The sequence below is a fragment of the Rhinoderma darwinii genome, assembly GCF_050947455.1.
Source record: "Rhinoderma darwinii isolate aRhiDar2 chromosome 5 unlocalized genomic scaffold, aRhiDar2.hap1 SUPER_5_unloc_42, whole genome shotgun sequence".
Taxonomy (NCBI): Eukaryota; Metazoa; Chordata; class Amphibia; order Anura; family Rhinodermatidae; genus Rhinoderma; species Rhinoderma darwinii.
Window position 1 is genome coordinate 147,934 of NW_027461801.1, and position 24,059 is coordinate 171,992.

A 24,059-nucleotide genomic window follows, 5' to 3' on the forward strand; every position below is an offset into this window, starting at 1 on the left:
GTACACTAGATGGATGTGATGGAATGTACTGTCGTCCCTACATTTCAAGAAGAAGTAAGAATTGCAGTTGCAACAAAGCCTTGCTTGCCTACAAAGAGAGCAGCAATTTGGATTTGTTACTATGTTACCTAGAAGAATAACAAACTGTGCAAGGATGGAGGTTGTAGGAGCAAGGAGAAGTTGTCTGTAAAGTTGGTGGATGCCTATTTTCCATTTTGCAGTCCCTTGTCTCCCTCTTGTGGCCTCCTGGAGGCAACTAGCTGTGCAAAAAAAAGACAGCCTGGCGGCCGGCTGTTGCAGTGTTGCCCTCTCAGGCAACACTGAGTGACTGACTGAGCCTCACCGTCTTATATAAAGTTCAGACGGAACTTTGCACGTGTCATAGTGGAGCCCTCAGGATTCCAGAGCCAGCTTTCTGACATCATAATGGGGCCTCAGAGATAAAAGCCTGGGCCCAGGCAGTGTTGGTCAGTGCTGCTCAGCAGGCAGCACTGGACTGGACTGGATTACAGCTGATACAAGGTGTGAAGGAACAAGGGGTGGCTGTGGGCATGCACTTGCTGCCGCTGCCAGTGTTTATCTGCATGGCAGCAGGGCATTTGGGCGTTGCCAGGAAGGCGTTTTTATGTAGATTCCTCCTCTTTCAGCACTGCATTGTGGTGCAAGCAAAAGAAGCAAATCCTGTCTGGCTTCCTCTCCGGCCTTTATTCACCTCCCGTGTAGCTGTGAGTGTGTGAGCCTGCAGGGCCCCATGGAATTGCCTAGAAGTAGGCTGAATCGCTGCAAGGGCTGAACAGCAGTATCGGGCAGGCTCGGGCAACGCGCGGCCCGTTCGGGTTATCGCTTCTCGGCCTTTTGGCTAAGATCAAGTGTAGTATCTGTTCTTATCAGTTTAATATCTGATACGTCCCCTATCTGGGGACCATATATTAAATGGATTTTTAGAACAGGGAGATGGAAATAGAGCTTGCTCTGTCCACTCCACGCATTGACCTGGTATTGCAGTATTTCCAGGACCGGTGCACCCTTTCCTTATGTGTTGACTAAAAGCAGATTCCAAAAGTGTTTTTTGTCTTTGCTATTGTTTCTGTCTTTCTGAAGGGATCTCCCCTTTTAATCCCATTATTTCAACACCTGTTGGACAATGCATGAGTGATAATGAGCTCATTGATTAAATGCAATTAATGAATAGATTGCCACCTCTTGTTGTGTGTCGTCTGTGTTTCTGTGTTTCCGGCATTTCACATTGGAACACCTCATTCACCTTCCTTGTCTTCTCTCCGCCCTCCCTTTTAGGTAAGTTAAAGAGCTGCACCTGAGCCAGCCACTGATTGATTGATTGATTGATTGATTGATTGATTGATTGATTGATTGATTGATTGATTGATTGATGCAGCACAACAGTCAAATAGTGGAGTGGAGTAGGGGAACAGCAAACAGCCAATAAAGCAGCCCGCCCGCTCGCCTGCCCGCCACAATGGACCTACCTGTGTACACTAGATGGATGTGATGGAATGTACTGTCGTCCCTACATTTCAAGAAGAAGTAAGAATTGCAGTTGCAACAAAGCCTTGCTTGCCTACAAAGAGAGCAGCAATTTGGATTTGTTACTATGTTACCTAGAAGAATAACAAACTGTGCAAGGATGGAGGTTGTAGGAGCAAGGAGAAGTTGTCTGTAAAGTTGGTGGATGCCTATTTTCCATTTTGCAGTCCCTTGTCTCCCTCTTGTGGCCTCCTGGAGGCAACTAGCTGTGCAAAAAAAAGACAGCCTGGCGGCCGGCTGTTGCAGTGTTGCCCTCTCAGGCAACACTGAGTGACTGACTGAGCCTCACCGTCTTATATAAAGTTCAGACGGAACTTTGCACGTGTCATAGTGGAGCCCTCAGGATTCCAGAGCCAGCTTTCTGACATCATAATGGGGCCTCAGAGATAAAAGCCTGGGCCCAGGCAGTGTTGGTCAGTGCTGCTCAGCAGGCAGCACTGGACTGGACTGGATTACAGCTGATACAAGGTGTGAAGGAACAAGGGGTGGCTGTGGGCATGCACTTGCTGCCGCTGCCAGTGTTTATCTGCATGGCAGCAGGGCATTTGGGCGTTGCCAGGAAGGCGTTTTTATGTAGATTCCTCCTCTTTCAGCACTGCATTGTGGTGCAAGCAAAAGAAGCAAATCCTGTCTGGCTTCCTCTCCGGCCTTTATTCACCTCCCGTGTAGCTGTGAGTGTGTGAGCCTGCAGGGCCCCATGGAATTGCCTAGAAGTAGGCTGAATCGCTGCAAGGGCTGAACAGCAGTATCGGGCAGGCTCGGGCAACGCGCGGCCCGTTCGGGTTATCGCTTCTCGGCCTTTTGGCTAAGATCAAGTGTAGTATCTGTTCTTATCAGTTTAATATCTGATACGTCCCCTATCTGGGGACCATATATTAAATGGATTTTTAGAACAGGGAGATGGAAATAGAGCTTGCTCTGTCCACTCCACGCATTGACCTGGTATTGCAGTATTTCCAGGACCGGTGCACCCTTTCCTTATGTGTTGACTAAAAGCAGATTCCAAAAGTGTTTTTTGTCTTTGCTATTGTTTCTGTCTTTCTGAAGGGATCTCCCCTTTTAATCCCATTATTTCAACACCTGTTGGACAATGCATGAGTGATAATGAGCTCATTGATTAAATGCAATTAATGAATAGATTGCCACCTCTTGTTGTGTGTCGTCTGTGTTTCTGTGTTTCCGGCATTTCACATTGGAACACCTCATTCACCTTCCTTGTCTTCTCTCCGCCCTCCCTTTTAGGTAAGTTAAAGAGCTGCACCTGAGCCAGCCACTGATTGATTGATTGATTGATTGATTGATTGATTGATTGATTGATTGATGCAGCACAACAGTCAAATAGTGGAGTGGAGTAGGGGAACAGCAAACAGCCAATAAAGCAGCCCGCCCGCTCGCCTGCCCGCCACAATGGACCTACCTGTGTACACTAGATGGATGTGATGGAATGTACTGTCGTCCCTACATTTCAAGAAGAAGTAAGAATTGCAGTTGCAACAAAGCCTTGCTTGCCTACAAAGAGAGCAGCAATTTGGATTTGTTACTATGTTACCTAGAAGAATAACAAACTGTGCAAGGATGGAGGTTGTAGGAGCAAGGAGAAGTTGTCTGTAAAGTTGGTGGATGCCTATTTTCCATTTTGCAGTCCCTTGTCTCCCTCTTGTGGCCTCCTGGAGGCAACTAGCTGTGCAAAAAAAAGACAGCCTGGCGGCCGGCTGTTGCAGTGTTGCCCTCTCAGGCAACACTGAGTGACTGACTGAGCCTCACCGTCTTATATAAAGTTCAGACGGAACTTTGCACGTGTCATAGTGGAGCCCTCAGGATTCCAGAGCCAGCTTTCTGACATCATAATGGGGCCTCAGAGATAAAAGCCTGGGCCCAGGCAGTGTTGGTCAGTGCTGCTCAGCAGGCAGCACTGGACTGGACTGGATTACAGCTGATACAAGGTGTGAAGGAACAAGGGGTGGCTGTGGGCATGCACTTGCTGCCGCTGCCAGTGTTTATCTGCATGGCAGCAGGGCATTTGGGCGTTGCCAGGAAGGCGTTTTTATGTAGATTCCTCCTCTTTCAGCACTGCATTGTGGTGCAAGCAAAAGAAGCAAATCCTGTCTGGCTTCCTCTCCGGCCTTTATTCACCTCCCGTGTAGCTGTGAGTGTGTGAGCCTGCAGGGCCCCATGGAATTGCCTAGAAGTAGGCTGAATCGCTGCAAGGGCTGAACAGCAGTATCGGGCAGGCTCGGGCAACGCGCGGCCCGTTCGGGTTATCGCTTCTCGGCCTTTTGGCTAAGATCAAGTGTAGTATCTGTTCTTATCAGTTTAATATCTGATACGTCCCCTATCTGGGGACCATATATTAAATGGATTTTTAGAACAGGGAGATGGAAATAGAGCTTGCTCTGTCCACTCCACGCATTGACCTGGTATTGCAGTATTTCCAGGACCGGTGCACCCTTTCCTTATGTGTTGACTAAAAGCAGATTCCAAAAGTGTTTTTTGTCTTTGCTATTGTTTCTGTCTTTCTGAAGGGATCTCCCCTTTTAATCCCATTATTTCAACACCTGTTGGACAATGCATGAGTGATAATGAGCTCATTGATTAAATGCAATTAATGAATAGATTGCCACCTCTTGTTGTGTGTCGTCTGTGTTTCTGTGTTTCCGGCATTTCACATTGGAACACCTCATTCACCTTCCTTGTCTTCTCTCCGCCCTCCCTTTTAGGTAAGTTAAAGAGCTGCACCTGAGCCAGCCACTGATTGATTGATTGATTGATTGATTGATTGATTGATTGATTGATGCAGCACAACAGTCAAATAGTGGAGTGGAGTAGGGGAACAGCAAACAGCCAATAAAGCAGCCCGCCCGCTCGCCTGCCCGCCACAATGGACCTACCTGTGTACACTAGATGGATGTGATGGAATGTACTGTCGTCCCTACATTTCAAGAAGAAGTAAGAATTGCAGTTGCAACAAAGCCTTGCTTGCCTACAAAGAGAGCAGCAATTTGGATTTGTTACTATGTTACCTAGAAGAATAACAAACTGTGCAAGGATGGAGGTTGTAGGAGCAAGGAGAAGTTGTCTGTAAAGTTGGTGGATGCCTATTTTCCATTTTGCAGTCCCTTGTCTCCCTCTTGTGGCCTCCTGGAGGCAACTAGCTGTGCAAAAAAAAGACAGCCTGGCGGCCGGCTGTTGCAGTGTTGCCCTCTCAGGCAACACTGAGTGACTGACTGAGCCTCACCGTCTTATATAAAGTTCAGACGGAACTTTGCACGTGTCATAGTGGAGCCCTCAGGATTCCAGAGCCAGCTTTCTGACATCATAATGGGGCCTCAGAGATAAAAGCCTGGGCCCAGGCAGTGTTGGTCAGTGCTGCTCAGCAGGCAGCACTGGACTGGACTGGATTACAGCTGATACAAGGTGTGAAGGAACAAGGGGTGGCTGTGGGCATGCACTTGCTGCCGCTGCCAGTGTTTATCTGCATGGCAGCAGGGCATTTGGGCGTTGCCAGGAAGGCGTTTTTATGTAGATTCCTCCTCTTTCAGCACTGCATTGTGGTGCAAGCAAAAGAAGCAAATCCTGTCTGGCTTCCTCTCCGGCCTTTATTCACCTCCCGTGTAGCTGTGAGTGTGTGAGCCTGCAGGGCCCCATGGAATTGCCTAGAAGTAGGCTGAATCGCTGCAAGGGCTGAACAGCAGTATCGGGCAGGCTCGGGCAACGCGCGGCCCGTTCGGGTTATCGCTTCTCGGCCTTTTGGCTAAGATCAAGTGTAGTATCTGTTCTTATCAGTTTAACTGTGAAGGATGGAGTGGACAGAAGTTAATGTTTATAATAATTTTCTTTCTTTAATAAAATATAGACTATAGAGTTGTGTACATAATTGTGATGAAGCAATAGTAATAGGATTAGATAAGTATACGTGGCAAGATGGCCCCTGAACAGGGACTACGCACTAATAAAATAACAAGTCACTTCCTGGTATGAACAAACTATGAACTATGAAGACATATCTAAAGGACCAGATAAGGGTGAACCTATCCAAGGATGACACAAAGTAACAAGAGGCTTACAGTGATACGTGCTTTTATAAAAGTGTGATAACATGTACCCACCCCCAGGAGAAAGGAGATATAGAACAAATGTGTGTAATAAATAAATCAGTGACGCCTGATGCTGAGTGAGGAGCTTTGTACCAGACTCTGTGTGGTGTGATTCCTTTCGTACGAACTCAGCGTATTATCCCTGCCGGTTGAGACTGATTAGTACCCGAACATTTTGGCGCCCAACGTGGGGCCACACTCGAGGGATAAGCCGTGTCCGTGATCGACGACCCCCAGACGCCTCAACATTGAATCGCCAGCCACGCTCCCAGGAAGTCTGATCAGCTTCAAATAAAACACGGTAAGGTTAAGTTCATGTTTATGAATATTGGCTCTTATCCGTGTGGGAGAGTGAGCAGGTGATAAGATACCGAGGTATTTGGAGTCGATCCCGGCCACACTCTCAGCGACAGAGAGTTAACCCGCTGTGTGGTTCCAAGAATCATAGTATAGATAGTCGCGTCTCGCCGGCATAGGTGATAAGTATAAGTGTGATAATTTAATTGGTCGCAGGGTATAGGTTGATACCATTAAGACGACAGGTGTAATAATTTAATTTAATTGGTCGCAGGGTATAGGTTGATACCATTAAGACGACAGGTGTAATAATTTAATTTAATTGGTCGCAGGGTATAGGTTGATACCATTAAGACGACAGGTGTAAGTGTAATAATTTAATTGGTCGCAGGGTATAGGTTGATACCATTAAGACGACAGGTGTAAGTGTAATAATTTAATTGGTCGCAGGGTATAGGTTGATACCATTAAGACGACAGAGACAGACAGTCAGTTATAATTGTGTTAAAAAAAAATAAAAAAAAAATTGTGTTTTGTGTTCAGAAACATCGAGAATAAGGTTTCATTCTCAGGACGGTGTTAAATATAGAACAGTATGTTTAATGTGTTTAAAAAAAAAAAAAAAAAGAGACAGGCAAGAAGAATGTAGAAAATAGTAAGAAAGTTATGCACATAGGTGGCATATTTATAGATGGAAGAATGGGCTGCAGCTCTTAGGGAAAACAAGGGAAGATTAAGTGACGAAGGAAAGTTAGATGAAGCATTAGCTTGGCAAAGAACAGCCATAGCCATAACTAAAGACAAGTTTACTGAGCAAGAAATACGAGACAGAAAGGGTAAAATCATCAAATATGTGTATTACAAAGAACGTGTCCAGCCACCGCCCTATAATGGCGACGGTGGAATTCTAACTTCGTGGGAGTGTCCCAGTTGTGGTTAACAGAACCCGCCCCAAGTTGAATATTGTGTATCATGTCACTTTCCACGCCCCGATCCTCCCATATATGCCACGCCTTCGGCACCACTCCCCGCCCCAGGAGGCCATCTTGGTACACCTAAACCTGTTGTTCCGTTATATCCGGTACTCACACAAGAAGGTGGATTTTATAAGCCCCCTCCGTAGGATGTGGCCACGCCCGGCCCAACCAAATCAGTATGAAATAATCACCTTGTTAATTTTGTCATTTGTAGTGTTTTTTCTATTTACAGAAGTTCCAGTTTTAGTTCACTGATGAAACAACACGTCATCATAATATAGAGATGGTGGCCGTCAGATTGTACGGTTAAACATTAACGTAGATAATTCCTGTACAATGGTGTGATAAATGATTGCAGATACGTATGTTGTTTTGCCGGCATTGAAAGTGTTAAGATTGTGAGAAGCTGCGAGTTTGTGACCTCCCTCCCCCCTAAAGTGTGCTGTGTTTGAGAGGAGGAGGAGGGGGGCTGACTGGGTGCAGTCTGCAGGGCTGATGAGACAGAGGGATCTCAATATGCACTGCTGAGATATATATATATCAGTAATGTCTACAAACCTAAATACATTTCTTCTCTTTTGCGCAAGCGCTGTTGGTTATAAAAGTTACGATATTTATGTGTTATGATGTGATCAGATTTCATGTGTTTTGATGTTAATTCAGATGTATTAAACTACAGATACTGTGAGACACGGGGTTTTGAAAATGTATGTGCCCCCCACCGTTCCCTATTTTTATATACTGTTTATTGGTTTGCAGTAATTAATGTGATCAGAGATAATATTTTCTGTTTTATTGAATAACTAACTACAATTGTTTTGTTTTTGATTTCACACATGAGTTATGTCATTGTAAAGATCAAATGTTTGTCAGGAAAAAGTCATTTTTGTTTCAGGCTGTTGTACATTACAAGGGGTTAAATTAGTGTTATGTTGAGATGTAGTTGTGAACTCTGCTACATCACTCTCGCAGAGTCCACAAAGGGGGGAAGGGTGAAGGAACTGATCAGGTACAATTTTGGTTTATGTGTAAGAGACCATCCCCCTCCAGCAAAGTTACACAGGAGGCGAGGTGACATCACTCACACGAGTCTTTATGGATTTAGATGAGGGAGAAGGCAAAACAAAACTTGTCTGGACATTGTTAATTTGATGTAAAGTTTTTGGGAATGTTTTATTTTTATTTGTTTTTGTATTAATCAAGTATTTGCAGAACCTGATAAAAGTGAGATTCTCAAAGTATTCTGGATTATCAGCTGAATGAGGAGGAGTTGTGTTTGGTAGCGGCTTGTGACACCAATCCATGGAGTACCTCTACGCAAGCATATACTTTGTACTGTACTGAACAAAATGGACATGCCACTGCAGTTCTCACACAAAGTCATGGACCACAGCAGCGCCCGGTAGCATATTATTCAGCTAGACTAGACCCTGTGGCCCGAGGTTCCCCATCATGTGTGAGAGCTATCATTGCTGTAAATTCAATGTTAAACAAGGCCTCAGATTTGGTCCTGGCATTTCCACCACATGATATATATATTACTGCTATTCTAACTCAAGTACAACCTAAGCATTTGTCCACTGCAAGACATTTGAGATTAATCTGTGCGCTTCTTCTCCCTGAGCAGGTTACTTTACACCGCTGTACTACATTGAACCCAGCTACCTTACTGCCTTTGGAGCAAGGGGGAGAAGACGTAGGTAAAGTATGGTCACAATTTTTGTCTGAAACTGATGAACATGATTGTATGGCCCTTATGGCCCAGGAAACAGTGGGCTTCGCACATGTAAAAGATACCCCACTCCAAAACCCAGACCTAAATACTCTTTGTGGATGGTTCAAGGTATTTTGTAGAAGGATCTTTTCTTACAGGATATGCAGTAACCACCGAAGATGTAGTCCTAGAAGCAGCCTCCTTACCAGCGTCCCGCTCAGCACAAGAAGCGGAGCTTAAGGCCCTGGCAGCAGCATGCCAACATGCAGAAGGAAAGACAGCAAATATATACACTGACTCTCGATATGCATTTGGGATTGCACACGATTATGGCCCCATATGGAGGGCAAGACAATTTTTGACCTCTGCAGGTACACCTGTAAAGAATGCAGACTTTGTAAAATATTTGATGGCGACCCTGATGTTACCCACAGAAGTAGCAGTAGTAAAGATAAAAGCTCACACTAAGGTGAGTTCACCAGAGACAAAAGGAAATGCCCTGGCAGACGAAGCGGCAAAGCAAGCAGCACAGAAGCTACCCGTGTTAGCAGCCGTATGTCAGATAAAAGATCCAGAGGAAACAAGACCAGCTGTAAGCCCGGAACTACGGCAAAAACTTCAAGGACAAGCAACAAAAGAAGAAAAAGACAAGTGGACGGCCCAAGGAGCAACGCTACGAAAAGATGGCCTCTGGCAATGCCAGAATAAACTGTGCCTGCCTAAGACAATGTTCCCAATGATGGCCCAAATAACACATGGAGAGACACACCAGTCAAAAACGGCAATGATGGACTTGGTAAACAAGGTGTGGTATGCTCCAGGGTTTAGTGTGATGGCCAGCAGTTTTACACAAGGATGCATGATCTGTGCAACACATAATATTGGAAGAACTGTAAAAGTACCACAGAAGCACACACCCAGACCTATATATCCGTTCCAGAGACTGCAGATAGACTATATTCAACTACCCAAAGTTGGTACCTAGGAGTATGTGCTTGTTTGTATTGATCTCTTTTCAGGATGGCCAGAAGCTTTTCCAGTAACCAAAGCTACAGCCGTAGCCACAGCAAAGAAACTGATCAACGAGGTGGTGTGCAGATATGGAGTTCCAGAGATGATCGAGAGAGACAGAGGAACTCATTTTACGGGTGAAATCATGAACCATGTGTTGTCAGCTCTAGGCATAAGTCAAGCCCTACATACACTATACCATCCACAAAGCAGTGGGAAGGTTGAGAGACTAAATGGGACTCTCAAATTGAAAATCCAAAAAGCAATGGTAGAAAACGGGAAACCATGGACCGAGTGTCTACCATTAGCCTTGTTCTCAGTAAGATACACGCCCACAAAAAGAACAGGTCTCAGCCCATATGAGATCTTATTTGGGTCGGCTCCCAGATTAGGATGTTATTTTCCACAGGTGCTCCAAATGCAGTATGGTAGACTAACAGATTATGTATCAACGCTTGACAAACAATTGACCAAGGTGCATGCACAAGTATTTGCTTCCATTCCAGGTCCTGATTCAGTTGACGTATAAGCTAGAACCAGCAGATTGGGTCGTTGTTAAAAGACACGTGAGGAAAAGTCTAGACCCAAGATTTGATGGTCCTTTTCAAGTCCTACTCGTTACAAGCACCTCAGTGAAGCTCGAAGGAAAGGCAAGCTGGATTCACGCCAGTCATTGTAAAAAGGTTCTTCAGCCAGAAGAATGAAGATCTTTGCGGTTGTTGCGGCGGTTGTTGCGTGTGCTCTTATACAAAAAGGCAGAACTGCTACTCCTGTACACGTAATCAGTACAGAATCACTGGAACAGTTCAGGACAGGGTGGGCGAATGCCACAGTGGATAGAAAGGAGGGTAACTACACATGTAAGGCCAATGCCCCGTGTTATACTACAAATGTGACTACAACCGAAGGGACTTGGAAAAAAGGACCACATGGAGGGACTGTGTACCTTCACATAGACAAAACAGCCAACATTAGCATACAAGAAGAGACGCCGGGGCTGTGGTTTTGTTGTTATGAACCAGATTTACAGTATCGACAGAAATATACAACCAGTAAAAATAGAAACGAAATGATAAATAAGACTTATGAAAGATGCAACAAGGAGAGGCTCAACTCTACGATTGTAATAAAAGAAACTGATGGGATGATATTATGTATGAATAATAGCCAAATAAGAAATAGGAGATATTTTGTATTCTTGATAACAATTTTAAGAGATATTTAGGAGTATTGAATGGTATACAGTTAGAAACCCAAGAGACCATCTCTCAAAATAGTCACATATTTACAAGGGGAAAAAAGAGATCTGAAAGGAAGTTTTGACCCCCATGTGTATATAGATGCTATAGGAGTCCCAAGGGGGGTCCCAGATGAATTCAAGGCCCGGGATCAGGTAGCAGCTTGATTTGAATCATTAATCCCTATGATCACAGCTAACAAAAATGTAGATTGGATAAATTATATCTATTACAACCAGCAACGGTTTGTTAACTATACTAGGGACGCTTTACAAGGTCTAGCTGACCAGTTAGGACCCACATCTACTATGACTTTCCAGAACCGTATGGCCCTTGATATGATACTAGCAGAAAAAGGAGGCGTTTGTGCCATGATAGGTACTACCTGTCGTACTTTTATTCCAGATAACACAGGACCAAACGGCAAAGTAACCATGGCAATCAAACAGATTGTTTCTTTATCCGAGGAATTAAAACGAAATTGAGGTTTCACAGACCCATGGGATCAGTATTTCTCATGGTTAACCGGATGGCAGAAAATTCTGGCCCAAATTGGGATTGTAATCTTAATCTTTCTAGTGCTTTTCGCAGTTATTGCTTGTTGTGTATTACCATGTATGAAGAAATTAATGACTAAAACTATAACTGAAGTAACTCCCACTTTTATGTTTTCTTCAGAAATTGAAGGACTTTTACCAACTCCATCCATGAAAACAACCACCCTTTATCGAGACTATTGTTCTGAAGATGAATAGATAGTGTAGGGTGTGCACCGACTCTTTAAGTCCAGCTACAAAGGGGGGTCTCCTAATAGGGGAGGCTCGTCTCAAACTGGTGAAAAAATCCTTTTACTCCCCTTTCCCAGAGCACGGACACACTTAGGTTAAGAAATGAAGAAAATAATGATAAAAGGGGGGACTGTGAAGGATGGAGTGGACAGAAGTTAATGTTTATAATAATTTTCTTTCTTTAATAAAATATAGACTATAGAGTTGTGTACATAATTGTGATGAAGCAATAGTAATAGGATTAGATAAGTATACGTGGCAAGATGGCCCCTGAACAGGGACTACGCACTAATAAAATAACAAGTCACTTCCTGGTATGAACAAACTATGAACTATGAAGACATATCTAAAGGACCAGATAAGGGTGAACCTATCCAAGGATGACACAAAGTAACAAGAGGCTTACAGTGATACGTGCTTTTATAAAAGTGTGATAACATGTACCCACCCCCAGGAGAAAGGAGATATAGAACAAATGTGTGTAATAAATAAATCAGTGACGCCTGATGCTGAGTGAGGAGCTTTGTACCAGACTCTGTGTGGTGTGATTCCTTTCGTACGAACTCAGCGTATTATCCCTGCCGGTTGAGACTGATTAGTACCCGAACATAATATCTGATACGTCCCCTATCTGGGGACCATATATTAAATGGATTTTTAGAACAGGGAGATGGAAATAGAGCTTGCTCTGTCCACTCCACGCATTGACCTGGTATTGCAGTATTTCCAGGACCGGTGCACCCTTTCCTTATGTGTTGACTAAAAGCAGATTCCAAAAGTGTTTTTTGTCTTTGCTATTGTTTCTGTCTTTCTGAAGGGATCTCCCCTTTTAATCCCATTATTTCAACACCTGTTGGACAATGCATGAGTGATAATGAGCTCATTGATTAAATGCAATTAATGAATAGATTGCCACCTCTTGTTGTGTGTCGTCTGTGTTTCTGTGTTTCCGGCATTTCACATTGGAACACCTCATTCACCTTCCTTGTCTTCTCTCCGCCCTCCCTTTTAGGTAAGTTAAAGAGCTGCACCTGAGCCAGCCACTGATTGATTGATTGATTGATTGATTGATTGATTGATTGATTGATTGATTGATTGATGCAGCACAACAGTCAAATAGTGGAGTGGAGTAGGGGAACAGCAAACAGCCAATAAAGCAGCCCGCCCGCTCGCCTGCCCGCCACAATGGACCTACCTGTGTACACTAGATGGATGTGATGGAATGTACTGTCGTCCCTACATTTCAAGAAGAAGTAAGAATTGCAGTTGAAACAAAGCCTTGCTTGCCTACAAAGAGAGCAGCAATTTGGATTTGTTACTATGTTACCTAGAAGAATAACAAACTGTGCAAGGATGGAGGTTGTAGGAGCAAGGAGAAGTTGTCTGTAAAGTTGGTGGATGCCTATTTTCCATTTTGCAGTCCCTTGTCTCCCTCTTGTGGCCTCCTGGAGGCAACTAGCTGTGCAAAAAAAAGACAGCCTGGCGGCCGGCTGTTGCAGTGTTGCCCTCTCAGGCAACACTGAGTGACTGACTGAGCCTCACCGTCTTATATAAAGTTCAGACGGAACTTTGCACGTGTCATAGTGGAGCCCTCAGGATTCCAGAGCCAGCTTTCTGACATCATAATGGGGCCTCAGAGATAAAAGCCTGGGCCCAGGCAGTGTTGGTCAGTGCTGCTCAGCAGGCAGCACTGGACTGGACTGGATTACAGCTGATACAAGGTGTGAAGGAACAAGGGGTGGCTGTGGGCATGCACTTGCTGCCGCTGCCAGTGTTTATCTGCATGGCAGCAGGGCATTTGGGCGTTGCCAGGAAGGCGTTTTTATGTAGATTCCTCCTCTTTCAGCACTGCATTGTGGTGCAAGCAAAAGAAGCAAATCCTGTCTGGCTTCCTCTCCGGCCTTTAACTGCATTGTGGTGCAAGCAAAAGAAGCAAATCCTGTCTGGCTTCCTCTCCGGCCTTTATTCACCTCCCGTGTAGCTGTGAGTGTGTGAGCCTGCAGGGCCCCATGGAATTGCCTAGAAGTAGGCTGAATCGCTGCAAGGGCTGAACAGCAGTATCGGGCAGGCTCGGGCAACGCGCGGCCCGTTCGGGTTATCGCTTCTCGGCCTTTTGGCTAAGATCAAGTGTAGTATCTGTTCTTATCAGTTTAATATCTGATACGTCCCCTATCTGGGGACCATATATTAAATGGATTTTTAGAACAGGGAGATGGAAATAGAGCTTGCTCTGTCCACTCCACGCATTGACCTGGTATTGCAGTATTTCCAGGACCGGTGCACCCTTTCCTTATGTGTTGACTAAAAGCAGATTCCAAAAGTGTTTTTTGTCTTTGCTATTGTTTCTGTCTTTCTGAAGGGATCTCCCCTTTTAATCCCATTATTTCAACACCTGTTGGACAATGCATGAGTGATAATGAGCTCATTGATTAAATGCAATTAATGAATAGATTGCCACCTCTTGTTGTGTGTCGTCTGTGTTTCTGTGTTTCCGGCATTTCACATTGGAACACCTCATTCACCTTCCTTGTCTTCTCTCCGCCCTCCCTTTTAGGTAAGTTAAAGAGCTGCACCTGAGCCAGCCACTGATTGATTGATTGATTGATTGATTGATTGATTGATTGATTGATTGATGCAGCACAACAGTCAAATAGTGGAGTGGAGTAGGGGAACAGCAAACAGCCAATAAAGCAGCCCGCCCGCTCGCCTGCCCGCCACAATGGACCTACCTGTGTACACTAGATGGATGTGATGGAATGTACTGTCGTCCCTACATTTCAAGAAGAAGTAAGAATTGCAGTTGCAACAAAGCCTTGCTTGCCTACAAAGAGAGCAGCAATTTGGATTTGTTACTATGTTACCTAGAAGAATAACAAACTGTGCAAGGATGGAGGTTGTAGGAGCAAGGAGAAGTTGTCTGTAAAGTTGGTGGATGCCTATTTTCCATTTTGCAGTCCCTTGTCTCCCTCTTGTGGCCTCCTGGAGGCAACTAGCTGTGCAAAAAAAAGACAGCCTGGCGGCCGGCTGTTGCAGTGTTGCCCTCTCAGGCAACACTGAGTGACTGACTGAGCCTCACCGTCTTATATAAAGTTCAGACGGAACTTTGCACGTGTCATAGTGGAGCCCTCAGGATTCCAGAGCCAGCTTTCTGACATCATAATGGGGCCTCAGAGATAAAAGCCTGGGCCCAGGCAGTGTTGGTCAGTGCTGCTCAGCAGGCAGCACTGGACTGGACTGGATTACAGCTGATACAAGGTGTGAAGGAACAAGGGGTGGCTGTGGGCATGCACTTGCTGCCGCTGCCAGTGTTTATCTGCATGGCAGCAGGGCATTTGGGCGTTGCCAGGAAGGCGTTTTTATGTAGATTCCTCCTCTTTCAGCACTGCATTGTGGTGCAAGCAAAAGAAGCAAATCCTGTCTGGCTTCCTCTCCGGCCTTTATTCACCTCCCGTGTAGCTGTGAGTGTGTGAGCCTGCAGGGCCCCATGGAATTGCCTAGAAGTAGGCTGAATCGCTGCAAGGGCTGAACAGCAGTATCGGGCAGGCTCGGGCAACGCGCGGCCCGTTCGGGTTATCGCTTCTCGGCCTTTTGGCTAAGATCAAGTGTAGTATCTGTTCTTATCAGTTTAATATCTGATACGTCCCCTATCTGGGGACCATATATTAAATGGATTTTTAGAACAGGGAGATGGAAATAGAGCTTGTTCTGTCCACTCCACGCATTGACCTGGTATTGCAGTATTTCCAGGACCGGTGCACCCTTTCCTTATGTGTTGACTAAAAGCAGATTCCAAAAGTGTTTTTTGTCTTTGCTATTGTTTCTGTCTTTCTGAAGGGATCTCCCCTTTTAATCCCATTATTTCAACACCTGTTGGACAATGCATGAGTGATAATGAGCTCATTGATTAAATGCAATTAATGAATAGATTGCCACCTCTTGTTGTGTGTCGTCTGTGTTTCTGTGTTTCCGGCATTTCACATTGGAACACCTCATTCACCTTCCTTGTCTTCTCTCCGCCCTCCCTTTTAGGTAAGTTAAAGAGCTGCACCTGAGCCAGCCACTGATTGATTGATTGATTGATTGATTGATTGATTGATTGATTGATTGCAGCACAACAGTCAAATAGTGGAGTGGAGTAGGGGAACAGCAAACAGCCAATAAAGCAGCCCGCCCGCTCGCCTGCCCGCCACAATGGACCTACCTGTGTACACTAGATGGATGTGATGGAATGTACTGTCGTCCCTACATTTCAAGAAGAAGTAAGAATTGCAGTTGCAACAAAGCCTTGCTTGCCTACAAAGAGAGCAGCAATTTGGATTTGTTACTATGTTACCTAGAAGAATAACAAACTGTGCAAGGATGGAGGTTGTAGGAGCAAGGAGAAGTTGTCTGTAAAGTTGGTGGATGCCTATTTTCCATTTTGCAGTCCCTTGTCTCCCTCTTGTGGCCTCCTGGAGGCAACTAGCTGTGCAAAAAAAAGACAGCCTGGCGGCCGGCTGTTGCAGTGTTGCCCTCTCAGGCAACACTGAGTGACTGACTGAGCCTCACCGTCTTATATAAAGTTCAGACGGAACTTTGCACGTGTCATAGTGGAGCCCTCAGGATTCCAGAGCCAGCTTTCTGACATCATAATGGGGCCTCAGAGATAAAAGCCTGGGCCCAGGCAGTGTTGGTCAGTGCTGCTCAGCAGGCAGCACTGGACTGGACTGGATTACAGCTGATACAAGGTGTGAAGGAACAAGGGGTGGCTGTGGGCATGCACTTGCTGCCGCTGCCAGTGTTTATCTGCATGGCAGCAGGGCATTTGGGCGTTGCCAGGAAGGCGTTTTTATGTAGATTCCTCCTCTTTCAGCACTGCATTGTGGTGCAAGCAAAAGAAGCAAATCCTGTCTGGCTTCCTCTCCGGCCTTTATTCACCTCCCGTGTAGCTGTGAGTGTGTGAGCCTGCAGGGCCCCATGGAATTGCCTAGAAGTAGGCTGAATCGCTGCAAGGGCTGAACAGCAGTATCGGGCAGGCTCGGGCAACGCGCGGCCCGTTCGGGTTATCGCTTCTCGGCCTTTTGGCTAAGATCAAGTGTAGTATCTGTTCTTATCAGTTTAATATCTGATACGTCCCCTATCTGGGGACCATATATTAAATGGATTTTTAGAACAGGGAGATGGAAATAGAGCTTGCTCTGTCCACTCCACGCATTGACCTGGTATTGCAGTATTTCCAGGACCGGTGCACCCTTTCCTTATGTGTTGACTAAAAGCAGATTCCAAAAGTGTTTTTTGTCTTTGCTATTGTTTCTGTCTTTCTGAAGGGATCTCCCCTTTTAATCCCATTATTTCAACACCTGTTGGACAATGCATGAGTGATAATGAGCTCATTGATTAAATGCAATTAATGAATAGATTGCCACCTCTTGTTGTGTGTCGTCTGTGTTTCTGTGTTTCCGGCATTTCACATTGGAACACCTCATTCACCTTCCTTGTCTTCTCTCCGCCCTCCCTTTTAGGTAAGTTAAAGAGCTGCACCTGAGCCAGCCACTGATTGATTGATTGATTGATTGATTGATTGATTGATTGATTGATTGATGCAGCACAACAGTCAAATAGTGGAGTGGAGTAGGGGAACAGCAAACAGCCAATAAAGCAGCCCGCCCGCTCGCCTGCCCGCCACAATGGACCTACCTGTGTACACTAGATGGATGTGATGGAATGTACTGTCGTCCCTACATTTCAAGAAGAAGTAAGAATTGCAGTTGCAACAAAGCCTTGCTTGCCTACAAAGAGAGCAGCAATTTGGATTTGTTACTATGTTACCTAGAAGAATAACAAACTGTGCAAGGATGGAGGTTGTAGGAGCAAGGAGAAGTTGTCTGTAAAGTTGGTGGATGCCTATTTTCCATTTTGCAGTCCCTTGTCTCCCTCTTGTGGCCTCCTGGAGGCAACTAGCTGTGCAAAAAAAAGACAGCCTGGCGGCCGGCTGTTGCAGTGTTGCCCTCTCAGGCAACACTGAGTGACTGACTGAGCCTCACCGTCTTATATAAAGTTCAGACGGAACTTTGCACGTGTCATAGTGGAGCCCTCAGGATTCCAGAGCCAGCTTTCTGACATCATAATGGGGCCTCAGAGATAAAAGCCTGGGCCCAGGCAGTGTTGGTCAGTGCTGCTCAGCAGGCAGCACTGGACTGGACTGGATTACAGCTGATACAAGGTGTGAAGGAACAAGGGGTGGCTGTGGGCATGCACTTGCTGCCGCTGCCAGTGTTTATCTGCATGGCAGCAGGGCATTTGGGCGTTGCCAGGAAGGCGTTTTTATGTAGATTCCTCCTCTTTCAGCACTGCATTGTGGTGCAAGTGTGGTGCAAGCAAAAGAAGCAAATCCTGTCTGGCTTCCTCTCCGGCCTTTATTCACCTCCCGTGTAGCTGTGAGTGTGTGAGCCTGCAGGGCCCCATGGAATTGCCTAGAAGTAGGCTGAATCGCTGCAAGGGCTGAACAGCAGTATCGGGCAGGCTCGGGCAACGCGCGGCCCGTTCGGGTTATCGCTTCTCGGCCTTTTGGCTAAGATCAAGTGTAGTATCTGTTCTTATCAGTTTAATATCTGATACGTCCCCTATCTGGGGACCATATATTAAATGGATTTTTAGAACAGGGAGATGGAAATAGAGCTTGCTCTGTCCACTCCACGCATTGACCTGGTATTGCAGTATTTCCAGGACCGGTGCACCCTTTCCTTATGTGTTGACTAAAAGCAGATTCCAAAAGTGTTTTTTGTCTTTGCTATTGTTTCTGTCTTTCTGAAGGGATCTCCCCTTTTAATCCCATTATTTCAACACCTGTTGGACAATGCATGAGTGATAATGAGCTCATTGATTAAATGCAATTAATGAATAGATTGCCACCTCTTGTTGTGTGTCGTCTGTGTTTCTGTGTTTCCGGCATTTCACATTGGAACACCTCATTCACCTTCCTTGTCTTCTCTCCGCCCTCCCTTTTAGGTAAGTTAAAGAGCTGCACCTGAGCCAGCCACTTGATTGATTGATTGATTGATTGATTGATTGATTGATTGATGCAGCACAACAGTCAAATAGTGGAGTGGAGTAGGGGAACAGCAAACAGCCAATAAAGCAGCCCGCCCGCTCGCCTGCCCGCCACAATGGACCTACCTGTGTACACTAGATGGATGTGATGGAATGTACTGTCGTCCCTACATTTCAAGAAGAAGTAAGAATTGCAGTTGCAACAAAGCCTTGCTTGCCTACAAAGAGAGCAGCAATTTGGATTTGTTACTATGTTACCTAGAAGAATAACAAACTGTGCAAGGATGGAGGTTGTAGGAGCAAGGAGAAGTTGTCTGTAAAGTTGGTGGATGCCTATTTTCCATTTTGCAGTCCCTTGTCTCCCTCTTGTGGCCTCCTGGAGGCAACTAGCTGTGCAAAAAAAAGACAGCCTGGCGGCCGGCTGTTGCAGTGTTGCCCTCTCAGGCAACACTGAGTGACTGACTGAGCCTCACCGTCTTATATAAAGTTCAGACGGAACTTTGCACGTGTCATAGTGGAGCCCTCAGGATTCCAGAGCCAGCTTTCTGACATCATAATGGGGCCTCAGAGATAAAAGCCTGGGCCCAGGCAGTGTTGGTCAGTGCTGCTCAGCAGGCAGCACTGGACTGGACTGGATTACAGCTGATACAAGGTGTGAAGGAACAAGGGGTGGCTGTGGGCATGCACTTGCTGCCGCTGCCAGTGTTTATCTGCATGGCAGCAGGGCATTTGGGCGTTGCCAGGAAGGCGTTTTTATGTAGATTCCTCCTCTTTCAGCACTGCATTGTGGTGCAAGCAAAAGAAGCAAATCCTGTCTGGCTTCCTCTCCGGCCTTTATTCACCTCCCGTGTAGCTGTGAGTGTGTGAGCCTGCAGGGCCCCATGGAATTGCCTAGAAGTAGGCTGAATCGCTGCAAGGGCTGAACAGCAGTATCGGGCAGGCTCGGGCAACGCGCGGCCCGTTCGGGTTATCGCTTCTCGGCCTTTTGGCTAAGATCAAGTGTAGTATCTGTTCTTATCAGTTTAATATCTGATACGTCCCCTATCTGGGGACCATATATTAAATGGATTTTTAGAACAGGGAGATGGAAATAGAGCTTGCTCTGTCCACTCCACGCATTGACCTGGTATTGCAGTATTTCCAGGACCGGTGCACCCTTTCCTTATGTGTTGACTAAAAGCAGATTCCAAAAGTGTTTTTTGTCTTTGCTATTGTTTCTGTCTTTCTGAAGGGATCTCCCCTTTTAATCCCATTATTTCAACACCTGTTGGACAATGCATGAGTGATAATGAGCTCATTGATTAAATGCAATTAATGAATAGATTGCCACCTCTTGTTGTGTGTCGTCTGTGTTTCTGTGTTTCCGGCATTTCACATTGGAACACCTCATTCACCTTCCTTGTCTTCTCTCCGCCCTCCCTTTTAGGTAAGTTAAAGAGCTGCACCTGAGCCAGCCACTGATTGATTGATTGATTGATTGATTGATTGATTGATTGATTGATTGATTGATTGATTGATTGATTGATGCAGCACAACAGTCAAATAGTGGAGTGGAGTAGGGGAACAGCAAACAGCCAATAAAGCAGCCCGCCCGCTCGCCTGCCCGCCACAATGGACCTACCTGTGTACACTAGATGGATGTGATGGAATGTACTGTCGTCCCTACATTTCAAGAAGAAGTAAGAATTGCAGTTGCAACAAAGCCTTGCTTGCCTACAAAGAGAGCAGCAATTTGGATTTGTTACTATGTTACCTAGAAGAATAACAAACTGTGCAAGGATGGAGGTTGTAGGAGCAAGGAGAAGTTGTCTGTAAAGTTGGTGGATGCCTATTTTCCATTTTGCAGTCCCTTGTCTCCCTCTTGTGGCCTCCTGGAGGCAACTAGCTGTGCAAAAAAAAGACAGCCTGGCGGCCGGCTGTTGCAGTGTTGCCCTCTCAGGCAACACTGAGTGACTGACTGAGCCTCACCGTCTTATATAAAGTTCAGACGGAACTTTGCACGTGTCATAGTGGAGCCCTCAGGATTCCAGAGCCAGCTTTCTGACATCATAATGGGGCCTCAGAGATAAAAGCCTGGGCCCAGGCAGTGTTGGTCAGTGCTGCTCAGCAGGCAGCACTGGACTGGACTGGATTACAGCTGATACAAGGTGTGAAGGAACAAGGGGTGGCTGTGGGCATGCACTTGCTGCCGCTGCCAGTGTTTATCTGCATGGCAGCAGGGCATTTGGGCGTTGCCAGGAAGGCGTTTTTATGTAGATTCCTCCTCTTTCAGCACTGCATTGTGGTGCAAGCAAAAGAAGCAAATCCTGTCTGGCTTCCTCTCCGGCCTTTATTCACCTCCCGTGTAGCTGTGAGTGTGTGAGCCTGCAGGGCCCCATGGAATTGCCTAGAAGTAGGCTGAATCGCTGCAAGGGCTGAACAGCAGTATCGGGCAGGCTCGGGCAACGCGCGGCCCGTTCGGGTTATCGCTTCTCGGCCTTTTGGCTAAGATCAAGTGTAGTATCTGTTCTTATCAGTTTAATATCTGATACGTCCCCTATCTGGGGACCATATATTAAATGGATTTTTAGAACAGGGAGATGGAAATAGAGCTTGCTCTGTCCACTCCACGCATTGACCTGGTATTGCAGTATTTCCAGGACCGGTGCACCCTTTCCTTATGTGTTGACTAAAAGCAGATTCCAAAAGTGTTTTTTGTCTTTGCTATTGTTTCTGTCTTTCTGAAGGGATCTCCCCTTTTAATCCCATTATTTCAACACCTGTTGGACAATGCATGAGTGATAATGAGCTCATTGATTAAATGCAATTAATGAATAGATTGCCACCTCTTGTTGTGTGTCGTCTGTGTTTCTGTGTTTCCGGCATTTCACATTGGAACACCTCATTCACCTTCCTTGTCTTCTCTCCGCCCTCCCTTTTAGGTAAGTTAGTTAAAGAGCTGCACCTGAGCCAGCCACTGATTGATTGATTGATTGATTGATTGATTGATTGATTGATTGATGCAGCACAACAGTCAAATAGTGGAGTGGAGTAGGGGAACAGCAAACAGCCAATAAAGCAGCCCGCCCGCTCGCCTGCCCGCCACAATGGACCTACCTGTGTACACTAGATGGATGTGATGGAATGTACTGTCGTCCCTACATTTCAAGAAGAAGTAAGAATTGCAGTTGCAACAAAGCCTTGCTTGCCTACAAAGAGAGCAGCAATTTGGATTTGTTACTATGTTACCTAGAAGAATAACAAACTGTGCAAGGATGGAGGTTGTAGGAGCAAGGAGAAGTTGTCTGTAAAGTTGGTGGATGCCTATTTTCCATTTTGCAGTCCCTTGTCTCCCTCTTGTGGCCTCCTGGAGGCAACTAGCTGTGCAAAAAAAAGACAGCCTGGCGGCCGGCTGTTGCAGTGTTGCCCTCTCAGGCAACACTGAGTGACTGACTGAGCCTCACCGTCTTATATAAAGTTCAGACGGAACTTTGCACGTGTCATAGTGGAGCCCTCAGGATTCCAGAGCCAGCTTTCTGACATCATAATGGGGCCTCAGAGATAAAAGCCTGGGCCCAGGCAGTGTTGGTCAGTGCTGCTCAGCAGGCAGCACTGGACTGGACTGGATTACAGCTGATACAAGGTGTGAAGGAACAAGGGGTGGCTGTGGGCATGCACTTGCTGCCGCTGCCAGTGTTTATCTGCATGGCAGCAGGGCATTTGGGCGTTGCCAGGAAGGCGTTTTTATGTAGATTCCTCCTCTTTCAGCATTGCATTGTGGTGCAAGCAAAAGAAGCAAATCCTGTCTGGCTTCCTCTCCGGCCTTTATTCACCTCCCGTGTAGCTGTGAGTGTGTGAGCCTGCAGGGCCCCATGGAATTGCCTAGAAGTAGGCTGAATCGCTGCAAGGGCTGAACAGCAGTATCGGGCAGGCTCGGGCAACGCGCGGCCCGTTCGGGTTATCGCTTCTCGGCCTTTTGGCTAAGATCAAGTGTAGTATCTGTTCTTATCAGTTTAATATCTGATACGTCCCCTATCTGGGGACCATATATTAAATGGATTTTTAGAACAGGGAGATGGAAATAGAGCTTGCTCTGTCCACTCCACGCATTGACCTGGTATTGCAGTATTTCCAGGACCGGTGCACCCTTTCCTTATGTGTTGACTAAAAGCAGATTCCAAAAGTGTTTTTTGTCTTTGCTATTGTTTCTGTCTTTCTGAAGGGATCTCCCCTTTTAATCCCATTATTTCAACACCTGTTGGACAATGCATGAGTGATAATGAGCTCATTGATTAAATGCAATTAATGAATAGATTGCCACCTCTTGTTGTGTGTCGTCTGTGTTTCTGTGTTTCCGGCATTTCACATTGGAACACCTCATTCACCTTCCTTGTCTTCTCTCCGCCCTCCCTTTTAGGTAAGTTAAAGAGCTGCACCTGAGCCAGCCACTGATTGATTGATTGATTGATTGATTGATTGATTGATTGATTGATTGATGCAGCACAACAGTCAAATAGTGGAGTGGAGTAGGGGAACAGCAAACAGCCAATAAAGCAGCCCGCCCGCTCGCCTGCCCGCCACAATGGACCTACCTGTGTACACTAGATGGATGTGATGGAATGTACTGTCGTCCCTACATTTCAAGAAGAAGTAAGAATTGCAGTTGCAACAAAGCCTTGCTTGCCTACAAAGAGAGCAGCAATTTGGATTTGTTACTATGTTACCTAGAAGAATAACAAACTGTGCAAGGATGGAGGTTGTAGGAGCAAGGAGAAGTTGTCTGTAAAGTTGGTGGATGCCTATTTTCCATTTTGCAGTCCCTTGTCTCCCTCTTGTGGCCTCCTGGAGGCAACTAGCTGTGCAAAAAAAAGACAGCCTGGCGGCCGGCTGTTGCAGTGTTGCCCTCTCAGGCAACACTGAGTGACTGACTGAGCCTCACCGTCTTATATAAAGTTCAGACGGAACTTTGCACGTGTCATAGTGGAGCCCTCAGGATTCCAGAGCCAGCTTTCTGACATCATAATGGGGCCTCAGAGATAAAAGCCTGGGCCCAGGCAGTGTTGGTCAGTGCTGCTCAGCAGGCAGCACTGGACTGGACTGGATTACAGCTGATACAAGGTGTGAAGGAACAAGGGGTGGCTGTGGGCATGCACTTGCTGCCGCTGCCAGTGTTTATCTGCATGGCAGCAGGGCATTTGGGCGTTGCCAGGAAGGCGTTTTTATGTAGATTCCTCCTCTTTCAGCACTGCATTGTGGTGCAAGCAAAAGAAGCAAATCCTGTCTGGCTTCCTCTCCGGCCTTTATTCACCTCCCGTGTAGCTGTGAGTGTGTGAGCCTGCAGGGCCCCATGGAATTGCCTAGAAGTAGGCTGAATCGCTGCAAGGGCT

At 46.0% G+C, this 24,059-nt stretch overlaps 10 non-coding genes and 2 pseudogenes across 10 annotated transcripts; all 12 read left to right on the forward strand.

Moving 5' to 3' along the window:
• Positions 1-839: 839 nt before the first annotated feature.
• On the forward strand, positions 840-1,030 carry LOC142693029 (U2 spliceosomal RNA). Its single transcript, XR_012861410.1, has one exon. It is a non-coding gene; the product is annotated as a U2 spliceosomal RNA (small nuclear RNA).
• A 1,300-nt stretch (positions 1,031-2,330) lies between these two features.
• On the forward strand, positions 2,331-2,521 carry LOC142693030 (U2 spliceosomal RNA). Its single transcript, XR_012861411.1, has one exon. It is a non-coding gene; the product is annotated as a U2 spliceosomal RNA (small nuclear RNA).
• Positions 2,522-3,805: 1,284 nt separating this feature from the next.
• Positions 3,806-3,996, forward strand: LOC142693031 (U2 spliceosomal RNA). The gene has a single exon (XR_012861412.1). It is a non-coding gene; the product is annotated as a U2 spliceosomal RNA (small nuclear RNA).
• A 1,280-nt stretch (positions 3,997-5,276) lies between these two features.
• Positions 5,277-5,396, forward strand: LOC142693430 (U2 spliceosomal RNA; annotated as a pseudogene).
• A 6,837-nt stretch (positions 5,397-12,233) lies between these two features.
• LOC142693429 (U2 spliceosomal RNA) lies at positions 12,234-12,410 on the forward strand (annotated as a pseudogene).
• A 1,351-nt stretch (positions 12,411-13,761) lies between these two features.
• On the forward strand, positions 13,762-13,952 carry LOC142693032 (U2 spliceosomal RNA). Its single transcript, XR_012861413.1, has one exon. It is a non-coding gene; the product is annotated as a U2 spliceosomal RNA (small nuclear RNA).
• Positions 13,953-15,236: 1,284 nt separating this feature from the next.
• LOC142693397 (U2 spliceosomal RNA) lies at positions 15,237-15,427 on the forward strand. Its single transcript, XR_012861744.1, has one exon. It is a non-coding gene; the product is annotated as a U2 spliceosomal RNA (small nuclear RNA).
• Positions 15,428-16,708: 1,281 nt separating this feature from the next.
• LOC142693033 (U2 spliceosomal RNA) lies at positions 16,709-16,899 on the forward strand. Its single transcript, XR_012861414.1, has one exon. It is a non-coding gene; the product is annotated as a U2 spliceosomal RNA (small nuclear RNA).
• Positions 16,900-18,194: 1,295 nt separating this feature from the next.
• Positions 18,195-18,385, forward strand: LOC142693034 (U2 spliceosomal RNA). The gene has a single exon (XR_012861415.1). It is a non-coding gene; the product is annotated as a U2 spliceosomal RNA (small nuclear RNA).
• A 1,277-nt stretch (positions 18,386-19,662) lies between these two features.
• LOC142693035 (U2 spliceosomal RNA) lies at positions 19,663-19,853 on the forward strand. Its single transcript, XR_012861416.1, has one exon. It is a non-coding gene; the product is annotated as a U2 spliceosomal RNA (small nuclear RNA).
• Positions 19,854-21,157: 1,304 nt separating this feature from the next.
• LOC142693038 (U2 spliceosomal RNA) lies at positions 21,158-21,348 on the forward strand. The gene has a single exon (XR_012861418.1). It is a non-coding gene; the product is annotated as a U2 spliceosomal RNA (small nuclear RNA).
• A 1,284-nt stretch (positions 21,349-22,632) lies between these two features.
• Positions 22,633-22,823, forward strand: LOC142693039 (U2 spliceosomal RNA). Its single transcript, XR_012861419.1, has one exon. It is a non-coding gene; the product is annotated as a U2 spliceosomal RNA (small nuclear RNA).
• The last annotated feature ends 1,236 nt before the right edge of the window (positions 22,824-24,059 follow it).